At 40.9% G+C, this 27,323-nt stretch overlaps 2 long non-coding RNA genes across 3 annotated transcripts; one reads left to right on the forward strand and one right to left on the reverse strand.

The window, feature by feature from the left end:
* The first annotated feature begins 3,049 nt into the window (after positions 1-3,049).
* On the forward strand, positions 3,050-15,227 carry LOC145531594 (uncharacterized). Of its 2 annotated transcripts, XR_014072585.1 has the most exons (4): positions 3,132-3,166; positions 9,142-9,604; positions 10,820-10,901; positions 15,130-15,227. It is a non-coding gene; the product is annotated as an uncharacterized LOC145531594 (long non-coding RNA). The 2 variants fall into 2 exon arrangements; XR_014072591.1 differs by lacking the exons at positions 9,142-9,604; positions 10,820-10,901; positions 15,130-15,227 and adding an exon at positions 6,064-6,725 and having other exon boundaries at positions 3,050-3,166.
* On the reverse strand, positions 14,949-27,237 carry LOC145531598 (uncharacterized). The gene is made up of 2 exons (XR_014072595.1): positions 27,166-27,237; positions 14,949-15,225 (listed from the first exon to the last, which is right to left on the reverse strand). It is a non-coding gene; the product is annotated as an uncharacterized LOC145531598 (long non-coding RNA).
* Positions 27,238-27,323: the final 86 nt, after the last annotated feature.

The following is a 27,323-nucleotide window of genomic DNA, read 5'->3' on the forward strand; positions in this document are numbered from 1 at the left end:
TCCTGCATGCCGAGAGGTGTGGTCAAAAAATTAATAAAATTTAAAAACATATTTTTAGAAAAGGCTTCAAGATTTTGGGGCTGAGCAACTGGAAGTGCAGAAATTAACAGAGGTTGGGATGAGGGGAGAGGAAGGTAAAGAGCTCAGGATGGTGGATTGAAACCTAGTAGTCAAAGTTGTGATACCAGTTCTGCTGCACTAATCACAGCTCTTACTGACCACTTGTGTAGATACCAGGCCCCGTTTAAAGCTCTTGACACACATCACCTCATTCCCCTCACAGCAGCCTGTAAAGTAGATTTCATCACTCCTGTTTTGCACATGATATGAAGTAGGCTCTGAGGGGCTAAGTGATTTGCTGCCCAGGGGCACAGAGTAAAAAGCCAGGACTCAAACCCAACCTAACTCCAAAGCCCGCGCTTGCCAGCAGACATGAAGCTGCCTCCTGAATCCTGCCTCCCCTGGCTGGGCCTGATTCTGTAAATGTCTCTCTCCCTGTCTGACTGGGGACATTTAATGCTGACACTCAGTGCCCTGGTTTTGAGATTTGGCTGCAACTGAAAGCAGGACACAAGAAGTGCCAAGATGACCCACATTCTCAGCTTGAGAACATTGTGATGTATTATGAATGGGTCCTTCTGAAGTACGGTTTGAACACCTAGTTAAATAATAATTCATTCTCTGGTATGAGACATTTTGAATGATAGACTCTAATGGAATAATATTATTACTTGTGAATTGGAACATTCCATTAAATGTGACATAACATTCTTTTCCATCATCCCCAGCTTTCTCCTTCTGGGGAGCAGGAAGTGGTGGGGGAACCTTAGTTTCTATGGAAAGCAGAGTTTCCCAAGCCCCTCACATGCATTTTTTTTTAATTAAAAGTCAACCACTTGACTATTTTTTTCTATATGTATTATGCCTTGCTTATTTACTGACTTCTTTTGTGTTAAACAATACTGTATCATTCTAATTCTTTTGTTGATTTTTTTTTCTATTGATTTTAAGCTATATTTCTTTGGATTAATTTCTCAGTGGTTGCTCTAGGATAGTGGTTCTCGACTAAGGTGATTTCCCACTTCCAGCCATCTGAATAGAATTTATTTAGAGACATTTTTATTTGCCACAAGTGAGAGTAGGGGTATTTTGCTGGGATGAGGCACACATGCTGCTAAAATCCTACAATGCAAAGGACAGCCCACCACAACAATTATCTGACCCAAAATGTCAGTAGTGCCAAGATTACAGTACACATCTTAATGTACCACAAGTATTCGAGATTAATACTGACTTGATTCAGGTAAAATACAGACACTTTGTTCAATGAAGCAACATTTCCTTCCCCTCCTTTGTGCTAAGGTCATATTTATATGTTAGGAATCCAACAATACAGTGTTAGAATTTTTACGCATTTTTGCATTTCTTGAATAATTTATGTCCCATAAAATCCGCATGTTCAAAGTACACAAGTCAATGGTTTCTATTATGCAATCACATTTTATAAGAAATTAACAGAACTGAGCCAACATCTGCTGGATCACTGAAAAAGCAAGAGAGTTCCAGAAAAACATCTATTTCTGCTTTATTAACTATGCCACAGCCTTTGACTGTGTGGATCACAATAAACTGTGGAAAATTCTGAAAGAGATGGGAATACCAGACCATCTGACCTGCCTCTTGAGAAACCTGTATGCAGGTCAGGAAGCAACAGTTAGAACTGGACATGGAACAACAGACTGGTTCCAAATAGGAAAAGGAGTATGTCAAGGCTGTATATTGTCACCTTGCTTATTTAACTTATATGCAGAGTACATCATGAGAAACGCTGGGTTGGAAGAAGCACAAGCTGGAATCAAGATTGCCAGGAGAAATATCAATAACCTCAGATATGCAGATGACACCACCCTTATGGCAGAAAGTGAAGAAGAACTAAAGAGCCTCTTGATGAAAGTGAAGAGGAGAGTGAAAAAGTTGGCTTAAAGCTCAACATTCAGAAAACTAAGATCATGGCATCTGGTCCCATCACTTCATGGCAAATAGATGGGGAAACAATGGAAACAGTGACACACTTTATTTTGGAGGGCTGCAAAATCACTGCAGATAGTGACTGCAGCCATGAAATTAAAAGACGCTTGCTCCTTGGAAGGAAAGTTATGACCAACCTAGATAGCATATTTAAAAGCAGAGACATTACTTTGTCAACAAAGGTCCATCTAGTCAAGGCTATGGTTTTTCCAGTGGTCATGTATGGATGTGAGAGTTGGACGGTGAAGAAAGCTGACCGCCGAAGAATTGATGCTTTTGAACTGTGGTGTTGGAGAAGACTCTTGAGAGTCCCTTGGAGTGCAAGGAGATCCAACCAGTCCATCCTAAAGGAGATCAGCCCTGGGTGTTCGTTGGAAGGACTGATGTTGAAGCTGACACTCCAATACTTTGGCCACTTAATGCGACAAGTTAACTCATTGGAAAAGACCCTGATGCTGGGAAGGATTGGGGGCAGGAGGAGAAGGGGACGACAGAGGATGAGATGGCTGGATGGCATCACCAACTCGATGGACATGATTTTGGGTAGACTCCGGGAGTTGGTGATGGACAGGGAGGCCTGGCATGCTGCGATTCAAGGGGTCGTAAAGAGTCAAACACGACTGAGCGACTGAACTGAACTGAGAGATACTCATATTTAAAAGAAAAGTGTAAGTGAAGTTGCTCAGTCGTGTCCCCGTGGGCTTTGGCCTACGAGGCTCCTCCATCCATGGGATTCTCCAGGCAAGAATACTGAAGTGGGTTGCCATTTTCTTCCGCAGGCAATCTTCTCTTTTTAATTTGCCTGTATGTTTAACATTTTCCGGGCACTTCATTTAAACTTGTGAATTCAAATTTCTATCCGTGTCATTTTCTGTCCCCCTGATGGACTTTAGTCTCTCTTCCTTTATTGATATTTATTTATTCGGCTGCCTCCTGACTTGGTTGCAAGGCACAATCTCCGTTCCAGCACGTAGGATCTTTCGTGGTGGCGCGTCGGCTCTTTGTTGCGCATGCGGGCTTCGCACTAGTTGTGGTGCGCTTGCCCAGTAATTGTGCCCCACCCCCACCCCCACCCCCACCCCAGGGCCTAGAGAGCGAGGTCTCAGTACTTGCCTCCGGCTGGCTTAGCTTCCCCGTGGTATGTTGAATCTTTAGTTCCCCAACTAGGGTTCGAACCTGCCTGCCTTTCATTGGAAGGTGGCTTCTTAACCGTTGGACCACCAGGGAAGTCCCTAGTATTTCTTAAAAGGTTGGTCTGCTAACAACAAGTTCTCTCAGATTTTGTCTATATGGAAACATCTTTCTTTTTCTTCATTTTTAAAGGATGATGTTGCTGATTCTATAATTATTTGTTGACTTTTTCTTTAGTTCTCTATGCCATTTCACTGCCTTTTGGACTTCTTTCTGACTGTGAATTATTAATGTATTTTTGTATTGTGGTTCCTCTGTCCACAATAACTTTTCTGTTGCTGTTTTCACCATTTTCTCTTTGTTTTGGCTTTTAGGTATGTGTGTAAGCATGATGTGTCTAGGCATGGATTCTTTGTGCCTGTTATTTGAGGTTTGTTGAGCTTTTCATGAAATCTGAAACATTTTTGGCTATTATTTCTTCAAATATTTGCTATATCTCTTTCTCTCCTCTACTTCTGGAACTCTCTTTACATGTTAGTTGGCTTGCTTGATATCCTTCCACAGGTCTTTGAGGTGCCAATCATTTTTCTTCATTCTTTTTATTTTTCCCTCTTTATTCATCAGATTGGCTAATTTCTACTGAACTGTCTATCCTTCAGGCTGGCTGGTTCTGATTCTGCCTTCTGTCCTTTCAGATCCATTGTTGAGCCTATCCAGTGAATGAAATTTTCATTTTGATTGTTTTTCTTTCTACTTTTCTACACTAGAATTTCCACTTGTTTTGTTGTAGTCTAGTTGATATTTTCTCTGAGATTCTTGATTTACTGAATTATTGTCATATTTTTCTTTAGTTCTTTAATGATTTCCATGAATTATTTGGGCATATTTAAAATAGTTGCTTTAAGGGAACACCCTTCAGAGCTTTCTGAAAGATTGTCTCCTGAGTTATAATCTTCAGTTCAGTTCAGTCGCTCAGTCATGTCCGACTCTTTGCGACCCCATGAATTGAAGCACGCCAGGCCTCCCTGTCCATCACCAACTCCCAGAGTCTACCCAAACCCATGTCCATTGAGTCTATGATGCCATCCAGCCATCTCATCCTCTGTCGTCCCCTTCTCCTCCTGCCCCCAATCCCTCCCAGCATTAGGGTCTTTTCCAATGAGTCAACTCTTCGCATGAGGTGGCCAAAGTATTGGAGCTTCAGCTTCAACATCAGACCTTCCAATGAACAACCAGGACTGATCTCCTTTAGGATGTACTGGTTGAATCTCCTTGCAGTCCAAGGGACTCTCAAGAGTCTTCTCCAACACCACAGTTCAAAAGCATCAATTCTTCACTGCTCAGCTTTCTTCACCGTCCAACTCTCACATCCATACATGACCACTGGAAAAATCATAGCCTTGACTAGACAGACCTTTGTTGGCAAAGTAATGTCTCTGCTTTTAAATGTGCTATCTAGGTTGGTCATAACCTTCCTTCTAAGGAGTAAGCGTCTTTTAATTTCATGGCTGCAATCACCATCTGCAGTGATTTTGGAGCCCCAAAAAATAAAGTCTGACACTGTTTCTACTGTTTCCCCATCTATTTGCCATGAAGTGATGGGACCAGATGCCATGATCTTAGTTTTCTGAACGTTGAGCTTTAAACCAACTTTTTCACTCTCCTCTTTCACTTTCATCAAGAGGCTCTTTAGTTCTTCTTCACTTTCTGCCATAAGGGTGGTGTCATCTGCATATCTGATGTTATTGATATTTCTCCCAGCAATCTTGATTCCAGCTTGTGCTTCTTCCAGCCCAGCATTTCTCATGATGTATTCTGCATATAAGTTAAATAAGCAAGGTGACAATATACAGCCTTGACGTACTCCTTTTCCTATTTGGAACCAGTCTGTTGTTCCATGTCCAGTTCTAACTGTTGCTTCCTGATCTGCATACAGATTTCTCAAGAGACAGGTCAGATGGTCTGGTATTCCCATCTCTTTCAGAATTTTCCACAGTTTATTGTGATCCACACAGTCAAAGGCTTTGGCATAGTCAATAAAGCAGAAATAGATGTTTTTCTGGAACTCTCTTGCTTTGTTGATGATCCAGCAGATGTTGGCAATTTGATCTCTGGTCCTTTGCCTTTTCTCAAACCAGCTTGAACATCTGGAAGTTCACAGTTCATGTATTGCTGAAGCCCGGCTTGGAGAATTTTGAGGATTACTTTACTAGTGTTGGTTCAAATCAAAATTTCCATTTCTTTCTTCCAAACAAAACAAAACAAAAAACTCCCAAAACAGTTGCTTTGAAACCTTTATCTGCTAAAATCAGTGTCTGGGCTCATTCAGAGTATGTTTCAATAGAGAAGTTTTTTTCCTTTATGTGGACCATACTTTCCTGTTTCTTTGTGTGTACCACATATTTTTGTCGAAAGCTAAAGAAAATTCAGTATTATATGTTCTATAGCACCTAGAGATTCTGATTTCTTTTCCTGAGGGCTTCTTTTAGTTTGTTTCTTTGTTTGTCCTGTTTTGGTTTGACTTAACCTGCACAATCTGTCTTTCTGTCAGTGTGTAGCAGTTTATATCTCTGCTCAGTATTTTTATTCTTATTTTTATTTTTAGCCTGACTTCCTAAGGGAAACTCTGTGTCAACATAGCTAAGTATTTAGCCAATGGTTCTGGCAGAGGTTGTGTTTAAATACCTTGGGCCCAAAACATTTTTACCCTTCTCTGATGGGTCTGTGTGTGGGGTGAGTAGGGCATTCAAAGTTCAGGCAGTTCTCAAGTCGGCTGTTAATTGGCCATGGCTTTTACATTTCCCTGGGCCCTCCTGTGTCTCCCTGAACATGTGTGTAGTTTTCCAGTCAGCCAGAGATATGTGGAGAGCTTATTTAGCCCTTCTATTGCCTTATCTCTTCCAGAGTCTTCCTATTGAACCTCTGGCTGATCCACCGCTCACATTACCTGGGACCAAAGCCACAGGCTTTCTGTGTTGCTTTCCTACTGGGCGTGGTAATTTCTGACAATGCTACCAAGCATGGACGTGTTTTTTTTTTTGGGCCACGCTGAGTCTTTGTTGTTTTGCGTGGGCTTTCTCTAATTGCAGCGAGTGGGGGCTACTCTCTGTTGAGGTGCACAGGTTTCTTGTTGCAGTGGGTTCTCTTGTGGAGCACAAACTATAGGCTCGTGGGCTTCAGTAGTTGCAGCACTCAGGCTCAGTAGTTGGGGCTAGTGGGCTCAGTAGTTGAGGCACTCAGACTTAGTTGCCCCGCAGCTTATGGAATCTTCCCTGACCAAGGTCAAACCTGCATCCTCTGCATTGGCAGGTGGATTCTTATCCACTGTGCCACCAGGGAAGTCTTCAAGCATGGACTTTTCACTCTCCATTCAAGTCAAGTTTGCTCCTACTTGCAGCCAACCTGTGGTTTCCCATTCCTGTCCTGCCCTCGTAAACCAGCTGCGCCTAACCTACCAAGCTGAGTGTGGAATGGAAGCCATCCTAGTCAAGGAGGCTGCAGACTCCTATTGTTCTTATACAAAGTTGCAGCAAATTCCTTAGGAATAAACATCTCTCAGTTTGTTATTTGCATTTGGTTGATCTCCATCCAGAGCCTTGAAATGGTTTGATTTTGATAATTTTCTCTGTTTTTTTTTTTGTGTGTTTGGTGAGAAAATATTTGCCTACCTCTTCATACTGTCACAACTGAAAGTCTCATTTCTGCACATTTTAAAGATTTTAATATCTATGGTCAAACTTCTCTCCAAGAGGCTTCTCTTGCACCAAGGGTGTGTGCTAAGTTGCTTCAGTCGTGTCCGACTCTTTTGTGACCCCATGTACTATAGCCCACCAGGCTCCTCTGTCCATGGGATTCTCTAAGCAAGAATACTGGAGTGGGTTGCCGTGCCCTCCTCCAGGGGATCTTCCCGGCCCAGGGATTGAACCCACATCTCTTATGTCTCCTGCATTGAAAAGCAGGTTCTTTACTACTAGTGCCACCTGAGAAGCCCCACTTGTACCAGTTAGATTCAAAAGCACAAGGAGACAGACTTGTACCTTTTGTATTGGTCCTAGTTATCCAGACATTGCCTAACACTTAAAGAGGGCTCCTTTGCTGGTTTTAGTAATAAAACTCATGCTCTTTAATGGCAGAATTGTTAGGCATTTGGTGTGTTTCAAAGCATGGTACATAAGTAGAAATCAGGAGGTGTGACCTAAAGAGTTTCAAATAATCGTAAATAAATGAATATCATCTGTGTCTTTCTTTGCTTCTCTTTCTTGATCTGTTGCTTGATCTGTTGTTTCCATGGGAATATGGATTTGGGAAGAAATCTAAGCAGATTGGCTAATGCTGTTAGCTTAGAGAGAAGTGGCAGGTGGAGGAGTCAGGGTCTTAAAAATGGCATATCTGGCCCTAGTAAGCTTCAGTGAAATGAATTCAGATTTCACAAGAAAAATAGATTTTGGTAGTTTAATGATATTTTAAAGATAAAACATGCATGATTTTTTTTTTTAATTCTCAAACAGTATAAAAAGTGCATATGCTAAAAAGTCTTTCTCTCAACTCTGTCCAATTCCCAATTCCCCATCCTAGTGGCAATCACTATTACCAGTTGTTAGCATTTTCTTTAAGACATATTCTATGTAGATTCAAAAGAGAGAGTATGTGAAAGAGAATCAGAGATCCTGTTTTACACAAAAGGTAACTTTTTTTGCTCGGTAACATTGGAGATTATTCCACATCAAGTATTATTGAGCTCTCTCAATTTATTTTTTTAGGTTTGTTAATTTTGAATTTTGAAACAATTTCAGGTTTAAAAATAAAACTGTATAAGTAGTACAAGAATTCCTACATAGCCTTTCTACAGCTTCCTTGAATGTTAGCATAATCTATAAGACAATTATCAAAATCAGGAAATGAGTATTGTAATACTACTAGTAATCTCCTGACCTTATTCACATATCACTAATGATCTTTTTCTGGCCCAGGATCAAATCTAGGATACTGTATTTACTTTTCATGTTTCCTTATTTTTTTCTGGTCCTGGAGAGTTCCTCAGTTTTGTTTTCTGGTTTTGTCTTTCATGATCTTGACACCTTTGAAGAGCACTGTCCAGTAATTTAGAGAATATTTCTCAATTGGGGTTTATAAGATGTTTTGTTATGGCTAAATTCAGGTTCTGCATTTTTAACAGACTGCCATGAAAGTGATGTGTTCTTGTCTTTGCACCGTATCAAGAGGCATATGATGCTGTATTGTGTTACCGTGATGCTAACTTTGAACAGCTAGTTAAGGAGGTATCTGCCTTATTTCTCAACTGTACAGTTACTGTTTTCCCTTTTGCAGTTAATATGTATCTTAGGAGAGCTACTTTGAGACAGTGTAAACATTCTGTTTTTATCATACATTTGCCCATGATTTTGGCATTCATCAATGATCCTCATTTGTGACAGTTATTACTATGTTATTTGCCAGGTGATGATTTTCTATATTTCAGTCCTTCCTTGTACTTTTATTTAATTGGAATTCTACTCTAAGGAAGAGTTTTCCCTTTTCCTATATTTTAAAGCTTATTCAACTATTTATATCATCAAGGGCTTATTCATCTTACTGTGGTCAATAATTCATCATTGTCATTATTTTGTTACTCAAACTATAACAGACTGGGCCATTAGGAGCTCCTTCATGTTGCCTCCTGACTCTGATTCTTTGTTCTAAGTCCTCTAATAATTTTGAATAATAATTAGAATAACTTAAATTTACACTTCATTCTTTCTAAAGCAATTTCATATTTCTTGTCATATGATCTTTATGATGAGGCTTTTTATTATTTCTGCAAAAAATCAAATTCATTGTTTGCCCAACCAAGCCTCGTCAAGGACAGATCTGCATACACCTACCCCCAACCACAGTCCTAGACCAGAGGTGGATATCTTACTCAAACTGCCAACTCAAAGGCCGGCTAATAGCTTGTAACTTATTATATCCTTGCCCTGACAGATATGAAATGATCAACCCAATGTCTTCTCTTGGAGTTGATTTAAGAGATTGGAAATTCAGAGTCAGTTGTTGGGCATGCAAACAGGAAAGAAGAGTGGAGGACACAGAACTTGCAGAAACCATCCAAGAGACACCCACACTGCCCCTGAGAGAGACAGGCAGAAAGGCTCCCATGAAGCCCTGCGGCACCTCTTGTCCTGTGCTTGGCCTCTGTGTCATCTCTCCCCCTTCCCACTTAGTATCAGCACAGACACTTTTCACCTGGGTTGCCCTGAGTCAGCTTTGATATTTTGGGCCCAGAAGACCATGGACTAGAATAATCCCCATTTCAAAGTGGAAAGCCATGCTCGAGAGGTGAAGCATCTTGCCCTGATTCCTGCAGCTGACTGGCTACAGAACTAGAAAGCGAGTCCCTACCTGCTGCTTCATTCTCACCAGATCTCCAAAACGACTTTCAAGGGAGGTATTTTAGAGGATACTTTTAAAGTTCTGGTTATGTTTCCCTAGCCCAGAATAGAATAAGGAAACAAGCAAGGGATGGTGGCCCACGCTCACCTGAGGAATTTACCTCAACTAAATCTCAGTATAAATGTCCTTCTCTCCCGAAGGACAGCCATGTATCATACTGATTATCAAAGGTCAGAGAAAGAAATTTGGTTTTAGAGATTTGATAGGTCCAAAATAATTCGATACTGGTGATCTGGCCAGAGAAATATTTTGACTTTTAGTATTTCCAAAGCTTGTCTCCCTAAATAGGACCAAAGCCAATGGAACCTGGTTCCTGCCAGCCAGCCCTGTTGCTTGTGGGTCAGGGGCAGGCTGCAGTGAGGTATATCTTCATGTCCTAGGGCATGGCATGAGCTGCGGTTCACCTCTTCCAACTTCCCACATAGTATCAAGGAGCACCATTACAAAACAAAACAGACAAGAGACGGCAGTAGCAAGTCATGGGCCCAAAGAGGTTCTGAACCCGTAATAATTATCACCAGCCCCATCCATACTAAGGAAAAAGTACAGACTATGAAAATCTCCTTGATATTGGGCTGGAGTGGGCTTAATAAATCAGGCTTCCCTAAACCATGCTGCCAGGTTTTGTCCAGGACCTATTTCCCCAACAACATTGTTATTTGTTGTTACCCCAACATTATTATTTCCCCAACAACACAGGGCCCCAACCAGTAAGAGGAGGCTCTGGGCTTGGATCTTTAAAACCTTGAACTGTCACCCTGTATTTATTGTCCAGGAACCAGTCAGGGCGCTATCAAAGCTACCTGCCTTCATTTTAGGAAGTGGAGGTGAGCTGGGTGGTGATAGAACTTTTCTCTTCAATCCTTTTCCTTTACCTATAATGATTTCATAGTTTTTGTACATATTTGTGTACATCTACATATTGTAGCCTACTTTTGTTCACCTAACACTGCATCATTAACATTTTCTCACATCAAAATTTTTCATAAATGCTCTTTCTAACGGCCACATCATAACACCCCCCTAGAGGTTGTGGTCTCCTCCTTGATCCCCTCCTCTCTCAGTGACTCAGAATGTTCCTCTGTTAGCACTTGGATAGTTTTCCCCCACTGTTTTGTTCTGAAATATCAATATATAGAAAAGTTCAAATAACACTAATGAATAGTTTCACAAATAATCCAAGGTGAGCTCTCTTATGACTACTTCCCAGGCCAAGAGTCAGATGAAAGCCAGTCCCCAGAGTCCGCTGTGTGCTCTCTCCTTCCAGATGTTCAGCTACAATACTGTTAAAGGTCAGTGTAATATGTTGTTCATGATCTAAGGACTTTGCACCGAATTAGAGGAGCAAACTTTGTTCAAAAAGGGACCTCTCCTTTTCTTAGCCTTCGCATATAGCTCAGAGGCATCTGACTCTCCAGAATTTGTTAAAAATTGCACATCTCTTTGCCATCATTTAAACACCACAACTTTGCCCTAATACTCTTGCTCAGAGTTACTGGCTTTCAAGCCATTTCTAATGATCATTGCCAGATGCCTAGATCTGCTTGTCCTGCATTCTGAGCTAGCATCCCTGTCCCTATAAATGGTTTTCTTTTATGTTTTACCCTGACTTTTCAGATCTCCCCAGTGCTCTTTTCTTTTGGACCGTCTCCTCATGTCTAATTACCTCTGTCCTGGAATCTGTCAGGCAGTTCTCCCTTCTTTGGTAATGCAGACATTAACCCACTTCAACATCCACTAATTAAACTTTTTTTTTTCCTGCCCCAGCCAGATAGGAATACTCTCAAAGTCATGTGGATGGGATTCAGGCATTTTTGTCATGCTTCCCTACTCCCATATGTACCTCCTATTTGGGAAAATGAGGCTCTGTTCTGAAAACCACTGGGTGTTATTCCTTCCCGAAAACCTTTTGATCTTTCAGTGTATTTTGTTATGGCTTTAAAACTCCTGGGAGTATAAGCATCATACGTGTCCCCCACCCCACGGTGCTATTGGAGGGAGCAAACACTGACCCCAGTGTGCTGAGGGGTTCCTACTGCCCCAGCTCCTCAGAGGGGACACCCATAGTAAATGTCAGAGAAAAAGCTGAGTGAGATAACTGTGAAAACCATATAGCATAAACCAAAGATATGAGGGACAGAGTAAAAGTAACAAGGTTTTAGAGATAGGAAGTAAAAACAAAATCTGTGAACAGTTTAGTGACACAACCTAGGATGTCTCTACTGGAGGTATACTGACATTGGTCCCCTCTGGTCCCCTGAGTCCACCCATGCTTCTGACTCTCCTTCAGTCAAGTGATCTTTAGACTATGGTTGTTTGAGGTTCTATCCTTAGTAACTGATTATTTGGAAACATTGTCCAAATCGGAGTCATTCTTATTCCTGGCAACTTTTCAGCATCTTTTCCTTATTCCTGCTCTGGCCCCAGCTTTTCTCTCCCATACTGCCTCTTCTCTCATTTGGTTCAGAATTCATGGGAGAGAATTCTCTGGACAGTATGTTTAAGAGTCACCACAAGAGTTCTAAGAATGTTAGACAAACCTGATTACAAGTGACAGAAGCCCAGTCCAAACTGGCTTAAGCAATAACAGGAATATATTAGCCCTAAAAAGTCCAGGGGAATTTCAGAATCCAGGGCCACTTGATTTAGAGGTTCCAGCAAGATGATTTGGATAGTCTCTACCTCTCAGCTCTACCAGCCTTTGGGTGGGCTCCATTATAAGAACCAGTGTGCATTTCCAGAAGACTGGGGAATAAATGCTTATGGAGGGGGGGAAAAAAGCCATAGGTGCCTGCTGCATAGGCTTAGGAGCAATAAGCATATCCTAGCAGAGTGATTTCTAAACAGGATAATCTGACTGTCAGATTCATCGGGTCTCTGGTGTTTTTTTTTTATTTAGATGCAGAGACCCACTGAGTTAGAATATCTGGGTGTGGGGTTTTGCAATGAGTACGTTTATCTACCTTCCCCATTGACAGATTTGTAGCCAGGTTGAGAATTACTGCTGCCACACATAACTGTGGTTCAGGACCAAGGATAGCAGCCCATGTGTCTTTCTATTACCAGGATCAGCGTGGGCTTGCTCTGCTCTTGCAGGAGACACCTGGGTAGAAAGAGGGGCAGGGCTCCAGAAAGGAGGTGTGGGGGAGTCTCCAAAGAGGCCTCTCCTGTATAAGTGCCTCTTCAAGGCAATCCCAGATGAAGGAATGTGAAGCTGCCCTTCTTTGCCATTCCAGTGCTTGCATCCTGCTTTTTCTGTCCCAGAGCCTTTGTGCTGGCAAAGCCAAGTGCTTCCTTGGCCCTTTGACACCTGCATCCAAGGCCCTACAAAATTTAATCTTTATTATTCCTTTTATATAGCAGTAAATCTATAGCAGATTCCTGTGAAAGAGGCACCACTGAGAAATAGGAAAGCAGCTGCTGTCTTAATATTCCATCTTTGTCCATAAAGTTGTGTGTAAGAGGGGGAAAAGGTTTTCTTTTTTTCATCGGCTTTAAAAGATCAATGATGTTACAACAAAGGCCTCTCTCAGATCTCCCAGATTTCATCAGCTCCAACAAATCTGGTCTAGAGTGAAAAACTCTGTCCTGCTGCCAACAGGACTGTCTGTCTGTCCACATGTCTTGAGGATGGATAGGAGGAGGCAGACTGATGGAGAGCATCCTAAGCTGGAACCTTGGCAATGCCTTTTATGGCTCTCCTAGAGTCCATTCCTCTCCCTTCTCTGAGCAACACCCCAGATTTCCTTTGGAAGAATCACCTCTTCCCCAAGGGGAAGTTGATCAGAGATGAGGTGTTCTTTAGGTGGTCTGCCCACTGCTTCCCAGACTGTAGCATGCACAGATACAGGGAATCTCTTGAAAAGCAGATCTAGATTTGGGAGGTCCAGGATTAGGCCTGAAATGCTGCATTTCTTGCAAGTTCCCAGATGTTGAAGCTGTTGGCCCATGGGCCCATTCTCAAGCATTTGACCATCGAATGCTTCCAGATGCTGGAACCAGAACCTGAATATTGAACAACTTGAACTTGCTTCCTGCCCCTGCCTCATGTTACCTGCAAAATCCTGCCTGTTTCTGGTCCAGGTTCTCCAGCCACCCCTCCCACCCTGCGCGCTCCCAACATCCCTGCCCCCAAATCTTCTTCTGGCAGACTTGGTTTCTGAGAGATGCCAACCAGAAACCCTAAACAATGTGGTCTTTGAGCCTCAGTTTTCTCAGCTATAGAAGAGGGACACTGATCTCTAGTGGGAAGGTATTCATGATATTAAAGTGACCAAGATGCAGGCCCCACCCTGAGTGAGATGCTGCTAGTCCCCCAGAGCCCCTGAGCAGAAGCCCCACCAGGAACCTTCAGGGCTCTTCCCTCACGCCAGCCATTGCTTAAGTCCAGTAGCATTTAGGATGCAAGAACAAAGGAAGCTATTAAAACTTTCAGCTAAGAGATTGATTTTTCTAATTACCAGTTAATGTCATCCCTTCTGGGCCTCAGAAGGCCTGTTTATTCTTATTTAAAATGCAAGTTGTTCAGATTTTCTCATGTAACTAGCTTAATGTAAAAGTCTTCACACCCTAAAATACACTTTAATTAACTGACCTGTCAGGTAGCATAAGTATCATTAAATGGTAATGATATAATTTTTCTTAACCACTAATTACTAACTAATTACTGTTTTCTCAGTTTACTGTTTTTTGCTTTCTTGAGAATGATGATAATTAGAATGATAGCAACTATTTATTAATCTTATTGATGATAAAAATTAAGAACCAATATTTAATGAGTACTTAGGTGTGCCAAGCAATAAGATAAGCATTGTATGTGTGAACTCATTCACTAAGTCGTGTCTGACTCTGTGACCCCATGGATTGTAGCCCGCCAGGCTCCTCTGACCATGGGATTGTCCAGACAAGAATACTGGAACAGGTTGCCACTTCCTTCTCCAGGGGATCTTCCTGACTCAGGGATGGAACCTGAGTCTCTCTCGTCTCCTGCATTGACAGGTGGATTTACCATTGAGCCACCTGGGAAACCCCCAATGATATTATAGGGTGTTATAATTCTCACTTTAGAGCTGAGGAAATTGAGGTACAAAGGAGTTTGGTAACTTGCTCAAGCAACAGAGTGGTGGAATTGGAACTGGTATCAATCCAGGCAGAGTCTATCCTGGTAACCACTATACCAGACTTGAGAAATGCTTGCACGAATGTGTAAAAAGGAAACAACCAAAATGGATTGGGTACATAGGACTGGTATATCCAATACTGTTGAACACTACGCAAATATTAAATAGCCAAGACAGAGTCACATGAATAGACATGGGAAAAAGCCCAAGATATATTGTTTGTGAAAGATAGTATGTTACAGAGTAGGTTTATTATATTAAAAACAAAAATCATATAGATGTCTTAGTGTGTGCATGCTCAGTCGTGTCCAACTCTTTGTGACCCCATGAACTGTAGCTCTCCAGTCCATGGGACTCCCCAGGCAAGAATACTGGAGTAAGTTGCCATTTCTTCCTCCAGGGGATATTCGCGACCCAGGGATTGAAACTGCATCTCTTGAATTGGCAGACAGATTCTTTACCACTGTGCCACCTGGGAAGCCTGATGTCTTAATATCTAGGTAGAAAAAAAGGAAGATGTATAAAGGAAGATATACACCAAACTAATTCTAAAAATTAGAATGTGGAAGGGAGAAAATTTTCACTTTAAATTTTGACATGCATCTTTATCAATTGAAGATTTTTACAGCAAGCACATAATATTTAGGACATTAAGAAAACAAATTGCTCTATAGAAAAAAACCCTGTTACTGTTTTTACCAAAGGAATGTATTAATTTTATAAGGTGAAAAATACACAAAAAAATGTACATTTTTACAAAAGGATTTTCCCTTGGTAAGGAAATGGAGAAATCCATAGCATCTTGTCGTTAGAATCCTAGTTGCAGTTTCCCCCTGTAACACAATTCCTCACTCCCAGTATTACTGTTATTCAGAAGGTGGTACTTCATTTGCTAAAAACCACCCTACAGTTAAGATGAACTGTGCTGGGTGTTTAGGGACTGGCTGCTTTTTCAATTGGAATCTTTCATTGGGGCCTGGACTTCAAAACACAACAATCAAAACAAAGGGAAACAAAATCCCCTAAGACTGAGGTGTGGTTTTTCCTGATTTACACATAGTTTATGGTACCCGAGGAATGCTCAGCAAAATATAGTTATCAGTCTCAAAGACTTCTCTGAGTTATGTTTTAAAGAGACGATGGAAAGATCAAAAACGGAGAGATGCTAGTAACGTGGGAAATGGAGTTGAGAATATGCTTTGTTGACCTGGAACAAATGAACCACAGGTTATTTCTCCAGCAAAAAATGGGTTTATTTGAGGTCAGGAAAGGGTTGTAATTTGGGGTCAGCAACCAAGCGCAAGTGCCCCCACAACAGCAGGAAGAGAAGCTTTTACAGAGGAGTGAGTAGGAGGCCCGTGTAAAGAGACCATGGCTTTTCACTGGCTGAGTGGTTGCGGGGAAACGAGGGATGAGGCTTCCTTCTTCCTGTTGAGCCCCACTATCAGCCAGACCACGAGAGCTCACCATTCTGGTCTCCTTACTCTATTTTGTTTAAGGTTTCTGGTTATTAATTTGTACTTTATTTTTGTTTTGTTTTGTTTTTTTTTACAGATTCAATTGAAGTGTTTACAACAAACACATGATATTTAGAAAATTAGGAAAGAAACAGGACAGGGCAGACTTTAACTTCTTATTTTGTCCTTTTATGTTTGACTTTTTTTTATAAATCATAGCATACAATACTGTTATAATAATTTATTTTTATTAAAAAATTATATATTGTTCATGTGGTGTTTCTTGAATGTGTAGTATTAGGGGAATTTTCTTAGACCATTTCTAAGTTGACAATATAAAGTGTTTTCTGATTGAAAAAAATGGAATTTGGCCATTTCTACAATCCTTCACATTTTTAGACAGTGATTACCTTCCACAGGATGTGTCAGATTTGTGAATTTCCAAAGACAGCCAAACACTAGTGGAGACGGTAGAATGCCAAAGAATTTCCTCCTGGTACCTCTATGATCAGAACTGAGGAAACCTATACTAGTGCCTGGTAAATATGGCATGTTAAGGAGTGCATTCTCCAAGTGACAGTTTTGGCAGAATTGTAACCACATAAAGGACTGGATAAGCACTTTGAACTGGAGTCCCAGGAAAAGTCAGTTCTCTGAGAGCAGGGCCCCCTGTACTGATCTGTGTAGCCCCAGTCACCTGGTCTGGAGCTTGTCCTTCGCAGAGAATGAAGGGTAAATAGGTATCACGTACAAAATCTACCCACTGTGCAGACTCGCAAACTTCTCATCTTAATGAAACTGTTTTTTAGTTTGTTGGTCTTGGCTGAGTTACTTCACTTCACTCAGCCCCCGTTTCCTGCCCTATAAAATGGGCATAATCATAATTATACTTAGTTCTCAGGACTTTGTAAAGATTTAATGAGGTAATGTGTGTAAATTGCTTAGTGGAGTGCCTTGCACAAGATTAGCAATCAATAAATGGTAGCTTTAAAATTATTTTTCTCCTTTAGACTTCCAAGTTTTGTTTTATTCAAAAAAAATTTTTTTGGCCACGTTGAATAGGTTGTAGGGTCTTAGTTCCCTGACCAAGGATTGAACCTGTATCTCCCCACACAGTGGAAGCGCAGCATCATAACCACTGGATGGAGTACCAGGGAATTCCCTACACTTCTAGTTTTAAAGATGAGAATAGAAGATGTTTTTAGCCTTTCCAACTCTTGGAAATCACTCCAGAACCAAACAGAAACAAACCAATGAGGAATAAAAACAAACTATATCTTTGATGAAATTGTAAATCCCAACTGCTGCTGCTGCTGCTAAGTCGCTTCAGTCGTGTCCGACCCTTAGCAACCCCATGGACTGCAGCCTACCAGGCTCCTCCGTCCATGGGATTTTCCAGGCAAGAGTACTGGGGTGGGGGGGTGCCATTGCCTTCTCCAAAATCCCAATTACTCCTGTCAAAAAGCAGATAATGGAGTGGGAACTAACCAAGTAGAGGCAAGGTAAAAACACAAGCCCCCAGAGAATAGAAAACTACTGAGACTGGGAGTCATAACACCTCAGAAGGTGGGGTGAAAGCAAGTTAGTCTGAGTTTTTTCAAAGAACATTTAGACAAAACCACCTCCAACAATCAAGCAAGACTCACGCCTTCACTCCCAAAGGATACCAGAGGTGTATTCTTTAGAGAAATTGAACCTGAGAAGTTCAGAACTTAAGAGCAGTAAGCACGTGGAGGGCAGCAGTTGAGGGCTAGACTGAAAGCGAGAGGAGTAGAGGACCACCTGCTGTCACTGCTCAGGGAGAGCCCTAGTCCCCCTACCTGCTCTCAAGAACACCCGCAGCTTGTCTGTTCACCCCGACAGTAGATGGCAGGGCTGTTTGGGGAGAAGACTGAGTGGCTTGAAAACACTGCCTGGAATATTAGATTGGGTTATTTGTCTCTGGTGGCTCAGATGGTAAAGAATCCACCTGCAATGCACCTGGGTTCCATCCCTGGGTTGGGAAGATCCCCTGGAGGAGGGCATGGCAACCTACTCCAGTATTCTTGCCTGGAGAATCCCCATGGAGAGAGGTCATCCACCCAGGAAAAGTTAGCTATCTTTTCACCACACAGTGAAGTGCACCAATTGACAAGCATTTCTCATCCCTCCAGAGCTCCCAGTCAACTGTTTAGTGTATTATTTTTAAATATGAAAGGATAACCAAGGATCACCAGGCTCTCAAGGAAAAGACCTCAGAGGAAACAAGGCAATGCATGGAGTAAAAGAAAACATTAAAAAAAAAAAAAAACATAATATTCTGAGAAGATATTACATCTACAAGCCAAGGTCAAGGACAGGATGCTATTGCTAGGTGGAAAATTTAGAGAATAATTAAGAGCTCTTAGAAATTCAAAACAGGATAGTCAGAATAAAAATTGCAACAGGAGGGTCGAAAGTTAAAGTCAAGTAACTATTGAAAAAGTGTTGGATCATCAAAGGGAGAACATAAGAAAATTAAAGCATTGATTCAGGAAATTAAATATCTGACTAATAGAAATAGCCAAAAAAAAAAAAAAAAGAGAGGAAGAAAAGAGATCAAATGAAGGGGAGAAAATTATCTAGAAACAATTTAAGGAAATTCCCTATAAACAAAGGGAATGAGTCTTATGATTGAAAGAGCCCACTAAGTATCCATCATATGGTCACACAGTTTCAGAATACCAGAGATAAAGAGAAGTTCCTAAAAGCATTTAGAGAAAATGCAGGTCATGGTTGAAGGATCAGGATTAAATGGCATCGGCCTTCTCAACGGCAGCATTAGAAGCAAAACACAATGAAGTAATACTTTTAAATTTTGCAGGAAAATCATTTCTGAGCCAGAATTCTTTCAGTCAAGTGTAAGAGCAGAATATATTTTAAAACATACAAAGTTTTGAAACTTCCATGGTAGTCCAGGGGTTAAGAATCCACCTTCCAATGCAGGAGATGTAAGTTCTATCCCTGGTCAGGGGAGCTAAGATCCCACATGTTGCAGGGCTATTGAACCTGAGCCCCACAGCTACTAAGCCCTCACGCTCTAGAGCCCACATGCCACAGTGAAAGATCCCATGTACCTAAATAAGACCCGATGCAGCCACAAATAAATAAATACTAAAAAAATAAAACCTACAAAGTTTCAAAAAAACTTTCTTTGTGCAAGAGTATGTATTCAGAGAGAGGGAGAGAAAGAAAGACAGAAACAAAAGACAAAAGAAGAAATAAGATCAGGAAAGGAAAAAGGAGTCCAGTACCAGGACCGCCTCAATGGAGATTTCATGTGAACTAGAGAACAATCCCCCTTTTGTAAGGATAAATTAGGAAAAAAAGATTCCCTCTGGGCAGTTGCAGCTGCCAGGATGCCCAGCTTGTTAAGCCAAGGGTAGACTAGATTTCTACTCTTTGCCCCATCAATTCAGTTCAGTTCAGTCACTCAGTTGTGTCTGACTTTTTGTGACCCCATGGACTGCAGCACGTCAGGCCTCCATGTCTATCACCAACTCCCAGAGTTTGCTCAAACTCATGTTCATTGAGTCGGTGATGCCATCCAACCATCTTATCCATCCCCTTCTCCTCTCGCCGTCAATCTTTCCCAGCATCAAGGTCTTTTCAAATGAGTCAGTTCTTCACATCAGGTGGCCAAAGTATTGGAGTTTCAGCTTCAGCATCAGTCCTTCCAATGAATATTCAGGACTGATTTCCTTTAGGATGGACTGGTTGGATCTCCTTGCAGTCCAAGGGACTCTCAAGAGTCTTCTTCAACATGCAGTTCAAAAGCATCAATTCTTCGGCACTCAGCTTTCTTTATAGTCCAACTCTCACATCCATACATGATTACTGGAAAAACCATAGCTTTGATTAGACAGACCTTTGTTGGCAAAGTAATGTCTCTGCTTTTTCACATGCTGTCTAGATTGCTCGTAGCTTTTCTTCCAAGGAGCAAGTGTCTTTCAATTTCATGGTTGCGATCACCATCTGCAGTGATTTTGGAGCCCAAGAAAATAAAGTGTGTCACTGTTTCCATTGTTTCCCCATCTATTTGCCATGAAGTGATGGGACCAGATGCCATGATCTTAGTTTTCTGAATGTTGAGCTTTAAGCCAACTTTTTCACTCTCCTCTTCACTTTCATCAAGAGGCTCTTTAGTTCTTCTTCACTTTCTGCCATAAGGGTGGTGTCATCTGCATATCTGAGGTTATTGATATTTCTCCCGGTGATCTTGATTCCAGCTTGTGCTTCATCCAGCCCAGCATTTCTCATGATGTATTCTGCATATAAGTTAAATAAGCAGGGTGACAATATACAGCCTTGACGTACTCCTTTCCTGATCTGAAACCGGTTTCCTGATTTGCCCCATCAGCTAGGCACAAACTGAGGCAGCTCTGTTAAAAAGGAGAACTGAAGTCCTGTGATTTCAGTCATGACAAACCTAGTCAGCAAGGCTTACAGTTTGGAGCAGGAAGACAAAAGCCTCCAGGAGAAAAGTATCTAGAAAAAACGGAACTAATATATTAGAATGGAAAATACTGTTGATAGTTATGTGGTAGGTAGTATAGGATTGGGGAAAACTTTTTCATAAGAACATACAGGGTTAGTCAGATTTTAAAAAAAAGAAGTAATTATGACCTACAGGGAAAAATGAAGAGATAATAGGAAAAAAGTTGTGACTTCAACATTAAGCAATTTACATAGTCCTAATACTGTGACATAACTATATGTTGGGGAAATGGGGAGATGGGAAAATAAGTTTGTTGGCCTTTTTAGAGAGCTAATTTCTACACAGCAGAGTTGTGAGAAATCAATAGATAATGGTAAAAAAAAAAAAAACAAGAAATGACTGTGGAAATGTATTATTTGGAAATATATAGATAGATGCTCGGGGAAGTACCTGAAATTGTATATCTTAGGGAGTGATATTTGGAGATTTGGTGTTTACTTTTGGTGTTACTTTGATGAAAATAAAAATGAAATTTAATAGATTTTCATGGGAGTTCTTTGGAGGTCCAGTGGTTAGGACTCAGTGCTTTCACTGCCATGGCCCGAGTTTGCTTTCTTGTTGGGGAGCTAACATCCTGCAAGGCTCACAGTGCTGCTAGATAGGTAGGTAGACAGATGAATTTTCAGGCCCAGGTATGAAATAACTGCATGTGAATAGCAGTACTTGAAAATTTTAATTTTTAAAAATAATTATTTGGCTGCACAGGTCTTAGTTGAGGTGTTGCTGCATGTGGGATCTTTAGTTGCAGCAAGTGAACTCTTAGTTGCAGCATGTGGGATCTAGCTCCTGACCAAGGATCAAACTCAGGCCCCCTGCATTGGGAGTGCAGTGTCCATTTAGCCACTGGACCACCAGGAAAGTCCTGGAAATTTTAATTTTTAATCAGAGGACCTAGAATTGTCAGGTCAAATTCAACGCAGTTGTTCTCACCAAGGCTTTAGGCAAATAAGATGTTAACAGAAGTTGGTCCTTGGCCTCAGCACTTCATGCCTTCTACTTTTTGACAGCTCAGTAATTCCTGGAACTGTAGAGAAGACTCCTGTGGACCATGGGGTGTCTAAATATCCCCACCTCCCGCCCCTGCCAGAATCCCATATCTGTAGAAGCTGCAAAAGAGATGCACTGACCAAGGTCTATTCCTATTTCTTTTATTAACTGTTGAGCCTTGTGGAAGCCCATAAAATCACTGGAGCTCATTATCTACTACTGGATGAAAAATCATCCTAGAGATTCCTCAGAGAAATTGTAAAATTGTTTAAATTGCATTTGGTGTAAATGATAGCAGTAGTGTGTAATGTATGAAAAGAGAAAAACTTTTATAAATATGAGTCAGTTTAGGATATCAGGAACTCATTTTGAAGTTGAAGAAAGTGAGTCACTTAGTCATGTCCGACTCGTTGAGACCCCATGGACTGTAGCCCACCAGTCTCCTCTGTCTATGGGATTTTCCAGGCAAGAATACTAGTGGGTAGCCATCCCCTTCTCCAGGGGATCTTCCTGATCCAGGGATTGAACCCTGGTCTCCTAAATTGCAGGTAGATTCTTTACCCTCTGAGCCACCAGGGAGGCTAAGTTGTGTTATTTCTAACCACAATTAAAAAAGGCACTTTTTGGAGCTATAGAGAGTACTTTGGTGAGAAGCTTTGAAAAGAAATAACCATCATTAATACCTCAGAAAAAGAGGGATGTCAAACTGGTTAAAATTTTGCAGAAAGTTTATGGTCTTGGTTAATTACTGTAAGAAGAAGGAAAAGAACCATTAACTGACATGGAATTATACAGCCAGACAAATGAGGACAAGCAGCTGCTGATGAAGAACAGGGTACAGCAAAGCCTTCAAAGCCTCTTAGAAATCGCATAAATTAAATGAATGGCTGTATGAACTAGAAGTAAGAGCTTTCTTATAAAAATAGACTGCAAGCTCCATGAGGGCAGGACTCCTGTTTTATTTCATTCATTGCTGTTGCATACAGGGTAGTCATACAGCAGTTATCTGGCGGAATAAATGAAATGCACTGTTTGCTATAAATGCTTATCTTTTCTGATTTAGTAATATAACTATAGGACTTTAATTATATGTATAGTAATAAATTTCTGTATATATGTGAGGAAGTAGAATTATGATTTGAATTATCACTATCCAAATAACTAAAAGTTGGGGTTGCTTGATTATTCAGCCAAAACCATCATATTTTTGCCAGTTCACTAACACTCTTTTATAGCAGCCTGAGGGCTGAGGTAGCACATTTGGTTGAACCTCAACAACTACTGTTAAGAATTACATCACGGTAATGAGATACTATTACTGTATACCCACCAGTATGGCTAAAATTAAAAAGACTGTTGACAGATGTCAGAATAGGAGGGATGTCTTAACTGGGAAGAGGGCATTTTCTCAGGAGACAGAAATGTTCTGTATGGAGTTGATGTGGTCACACAGGGGAATACAGTTGATCCTTGAACAACATGGGCTTGAACTTTGTGGGTTGACTTACATGTAGATTTCTTTTCAATAAGTTATGTGTATAAAGGCCCACTAAGTTGTTACCTTTAAAATTGTTTATTTTACTATATAAAATTAAAGCCAAAAAAACCTCACATAAAATCACTGACATGTGGGAGATGTCACAGTCTTAAAGAATGAACAAATAGAGTAGGCAGAGAGAAGAGAGGAGACCACTTAGGGCACTTACCCTCCATGTTCTCATCTGCTAAATGGGTAGAATAAAGAGTGTAGATAAATAGAAAACAAGTACAACTGGAATTGGCTCACAGGTGAGTCATCTAAACAAAAAACAATTGAAATTGTCCCTCTTCTGCCCTGAAGACTCAAGCACTTGCTCTCCTCCATCCTTGAAGACCAGTTAACTGAAAATTTTTCATAAGTAGGCAGATGGTAGAATGCCCATTTATTAAGTTATGGGAGAATTATAGTTCTCATGTGGATAAACTAGAATACCTGTGACCTCATAATCAGCACATTCTCACCTAGTGACTAAGCAGCAAGGAAAGATGAAGGGATCATTTTAGTAATTCACCATGGGTGCCATAAAGGCCAGGATAGGACTCCAAAGATGCAGAGAGCATCTTCTTTAGTCTGGTCTCTGTGGGCAACAGAGAGTTGTCTGGTGGACATGGCATTAGGGCAAGAGGAGCTGAATAGCTCCAAAGTGTGTTGGCTTCAGGGTGAGGGACCTTTATGCCTCCTTCACCATAGGGATGTCCTTAACAGTTGAGCCAGAAATACTTGAGGTCCACCCTCTAAGATGCCCCACACCAGTATCTAATGGTCGTCACTGTGTGTCTCAGTTATTGTTGCATAACAAATCACTTCATTTAGCTTTACTGGCAATTTCATGTGTCAGGAATTCAGGCAGGAAGTGTTAAGCCAAGTAATTTGTCTCTGATCCACATGGCCTTCACTGGGACAGGGCTGGGGCAGGCTGGGGATGGAGGATTCATTTTCAAGTTGGCTCCACTCACATGTCTTCCTCACCCTCTTCTCTCTGTGATACCATCTCAAGTTATGTATATATTCATATATATTCTATGCATGCATGCTCAGGCGCTTCAGTGTCTGACTCTTTGCAATCCTATGGACTATAGCCTGCCAGGCTCTTCTATCCATTGGATTCTCCAGGCAAGAATACTGGTGTCGGTTGCCATGTCCTCCTCCAGGGGATCTTCCTGACCCAGGGATTGAACCTGCATCTCTTATGTCCCCTGCACTGTCACATGGGTTCTTTACCACGAGACATGGGAAGCCTCATATGTTGTATATACATAATATATTCATATGTATATTGTATTATATATATATTCAATATCTCCATCTATTTGAAGATATTGAATAGGAAATGCCTGTTGGAAATTTATGGGTGTAATTTGGGCTGGAGATACAAATTTGGGAATTATTACCATATTGCTATTGGTAGATCATGTGATGGATGGTCAGAAGTCTGGATGAGTTCACTTAGGGAATGTAAATGAAAAAAGTTCAAGACTGAGCCCTGGGGCTCTTCAAATGTTCGAGAGATAGATTAGATTTAATGAAAGAGACTGGAAATGAGCAGTCAGTGAGGTAGGAAGAGAATCAGGATTGTGGTACCCCAAAGCCAAATGGAAAAAAATAGTTTTTGCGACTTCCCTGACAGTCCAGTGGTTAAGACTCTGCGCTTACATTGCTGGGGGCATGGGTCTGATCCCTGGTTGGGGGACTAAGATCCCACATGCTGTGAGATGTGGCCAAAAAAAAAAAAAACTGTTTTAAGAATGAAGCTAAGACTGTCAAATACTTTATATAAATTAAATGAGGTGACCATTGGATTGATCACTGGATTTAGCAATGAGATAATTGGTGACCTTGATTAGAGTAGTTTTGGTGAAGTGTGGGATGTCATGGGTAAAAACACAATTGGAGTAGGTTCAAAAGAGAAAGGGCCCAAATGTCTATCAATGGGAGAATGGATAAGCCATATGTGATTTTATCTGTACAATGGATTACTATTTAGCCATAAAAAGGAGTGAAGTACTGAAATGTACTACATCTTTTTTTTTAAATTGAAGTATAGATGATTTACAATGTTTCAGGTGTATAGCAAAGTGATTCAGTTATACATCCATATATATATAATATATATATATATTCTTTTCCAGATTCTTTTTTATAATAGATCATTACAAGATATTGAATATAGTTCCCTGTGCTTATAGTAGGTCCTTACTGTTATCTACCTAGTCATTTATATATTGTGCATCTGTTAATCCCAAATGGCTAGTTCATCCTTCCCTGTCTTTCCTCTTTGATAACCATTAGTTTGTTTTTTGGTATATGTGCTGCTGAAACGAGCACAATGAGAGCTGTTTGTTTTCTGTGTCTGTGAGCATATTTCTGTTTTGTAATTAAGTTCATTCATGTTATTTTTAAAGCTTCTACATATAAATGATATATTTCTTTCTTTGACTTAACTTGACTTAGTATGATAATGTCTAGGCTCTACCACATCTTCTTAAACCAGTCATCTGTCTTTGGCTATTGTAAATAGTGCTGCTGTGAACATTGGGATGCATGTGTTTTTTTGAATTAGAGTTTTTATCATTTTTTGGATATATGCTCAGGAGTGGCATTGCTGGATTATATGGTAGCTCTAGTCTTCGTTTTCTAAGGAACCTCCATACTGTTTTCCACAGTGCTGGTACCAATTTACATTCCCACCAACAGTGTAGGAAGGTTTCCTTTTCTCTGTACCCTCTTCAGCATGTATTATTTGTAGACTTTCTGATGATAGCCATTCTGACCGCTGTGAGGTGATACCTCATTGTGGTTTTGTGTTTCTCTAATAATTAGCGAGGCTGAGCATTTTTTCATCTGCCTGTTTGTCATCTGCGTGTTGTCTTTTTTGAAGAAATATCTATTTAGGTCTTCTGTCCATATTTTGATTTGGTTGCTTGTTTTTTGATATTGAGTTGTATGAGCTGTTTGTATACACTGTATTTGTGTCATATGTAATGAGATATTAACCCTCATTATAGTTTTAATTTGGATACTTACTACATGTCTGTTAGTCGCTCAGTTGTGTCTGATTCTGTGCGACCCCATAGACTAGCCTGCCAGGCTTCTCTGTTCATGGAATTCTCCAGGCAAGAAGACTGGAGTGGGTTGCTATTTCCTTTGCAGGTGATCTTCACAACCCAGGGAATGAACCCAGGTCTCCTGCATTTCAGGCAGATTCTTTATCGTCTGAGCCACCAGGGAAACAATACTATGAATCAGGCTAAATACCTTTTTATATATTTCAATATACTTTATATATATTTTTTGTAATCTGATGACATATTTTGATTATTTAAAAAATTGAGTTTTATTGATTCAAGGAGATTTTATATGTAAATGAAATTAGTTCTATACGAATTTGGGCTTTCAGGTGGTTCAGTGGTAAAGAATCCACCTGTCAATGCAGGAGATGCGAGTTTGATCCCTGGATAGGGAAGAATCCTCTGGAGGAGAAAGTCACAACGCACTCCAATATTCTTGCCTGGAGAATCCTATGGACAGAGGAGCTTGGTGGGCTACAGTGCATGGGGTCGCATAGTCAGACATGGCTGAGCACAGCAGCCTGTGCAGAAGTCAGGTTGTGACCTTCAGGCCTCACCTGCCCCACCAACCAGCTCCAGCCTGCTCTCTAGGAAGCTCCTCCACTGCTCCAGATACAGTTCCCGCCCCTCCCCACCAATGCCCTCTTCAAAGAGGCCTGAGTCTCAGCCGTGCGGGAGTAGGGAGGGGTGGTTAGTTACCTTAATGTCCATTCTTATTCAGCCTACAGGCAGTGGCTTTTTTTTTCTGGGGTTTTTATTGCTCTGCTACTTTTAAGTCCTTTTTTTACTTTTTGAGTATTTTGTGACCACCAGGCTCCTCTGTCCATGAGATTTATCAGGTAAGAATATTGGAGTAGGTTGCCATTACCTTTTCCAGGGGATCTTCCTGACCCAGGGACAAAACCCTGGTCTCCTGCATTGGCAGCAGATTCTTTACCATCTGAAATACAAGGGAAGCCATTTATTTCCTGCTAGTTAACAGACAATTCACCCTTTACATTTTCCCTGCTCATGGACCCTGACTGA

This window comes from Giraffa tippelskirchi, chromosome 2 (assembly GCF_054371585.1).
Source record: "Giraffa tippelskirchi isolate mGirTip1 chromosome 2, T2T-mGirTip1v1.2.pri, whole genome shotgun sequence".
In the NCBI taxonomy this organism is placed as follows: Eukaryota; Metazoa; Chordata; class Mammalia; order Artiodactyla; family Giraffidae; genus Giraffa; species Giraffa tippelskirchi.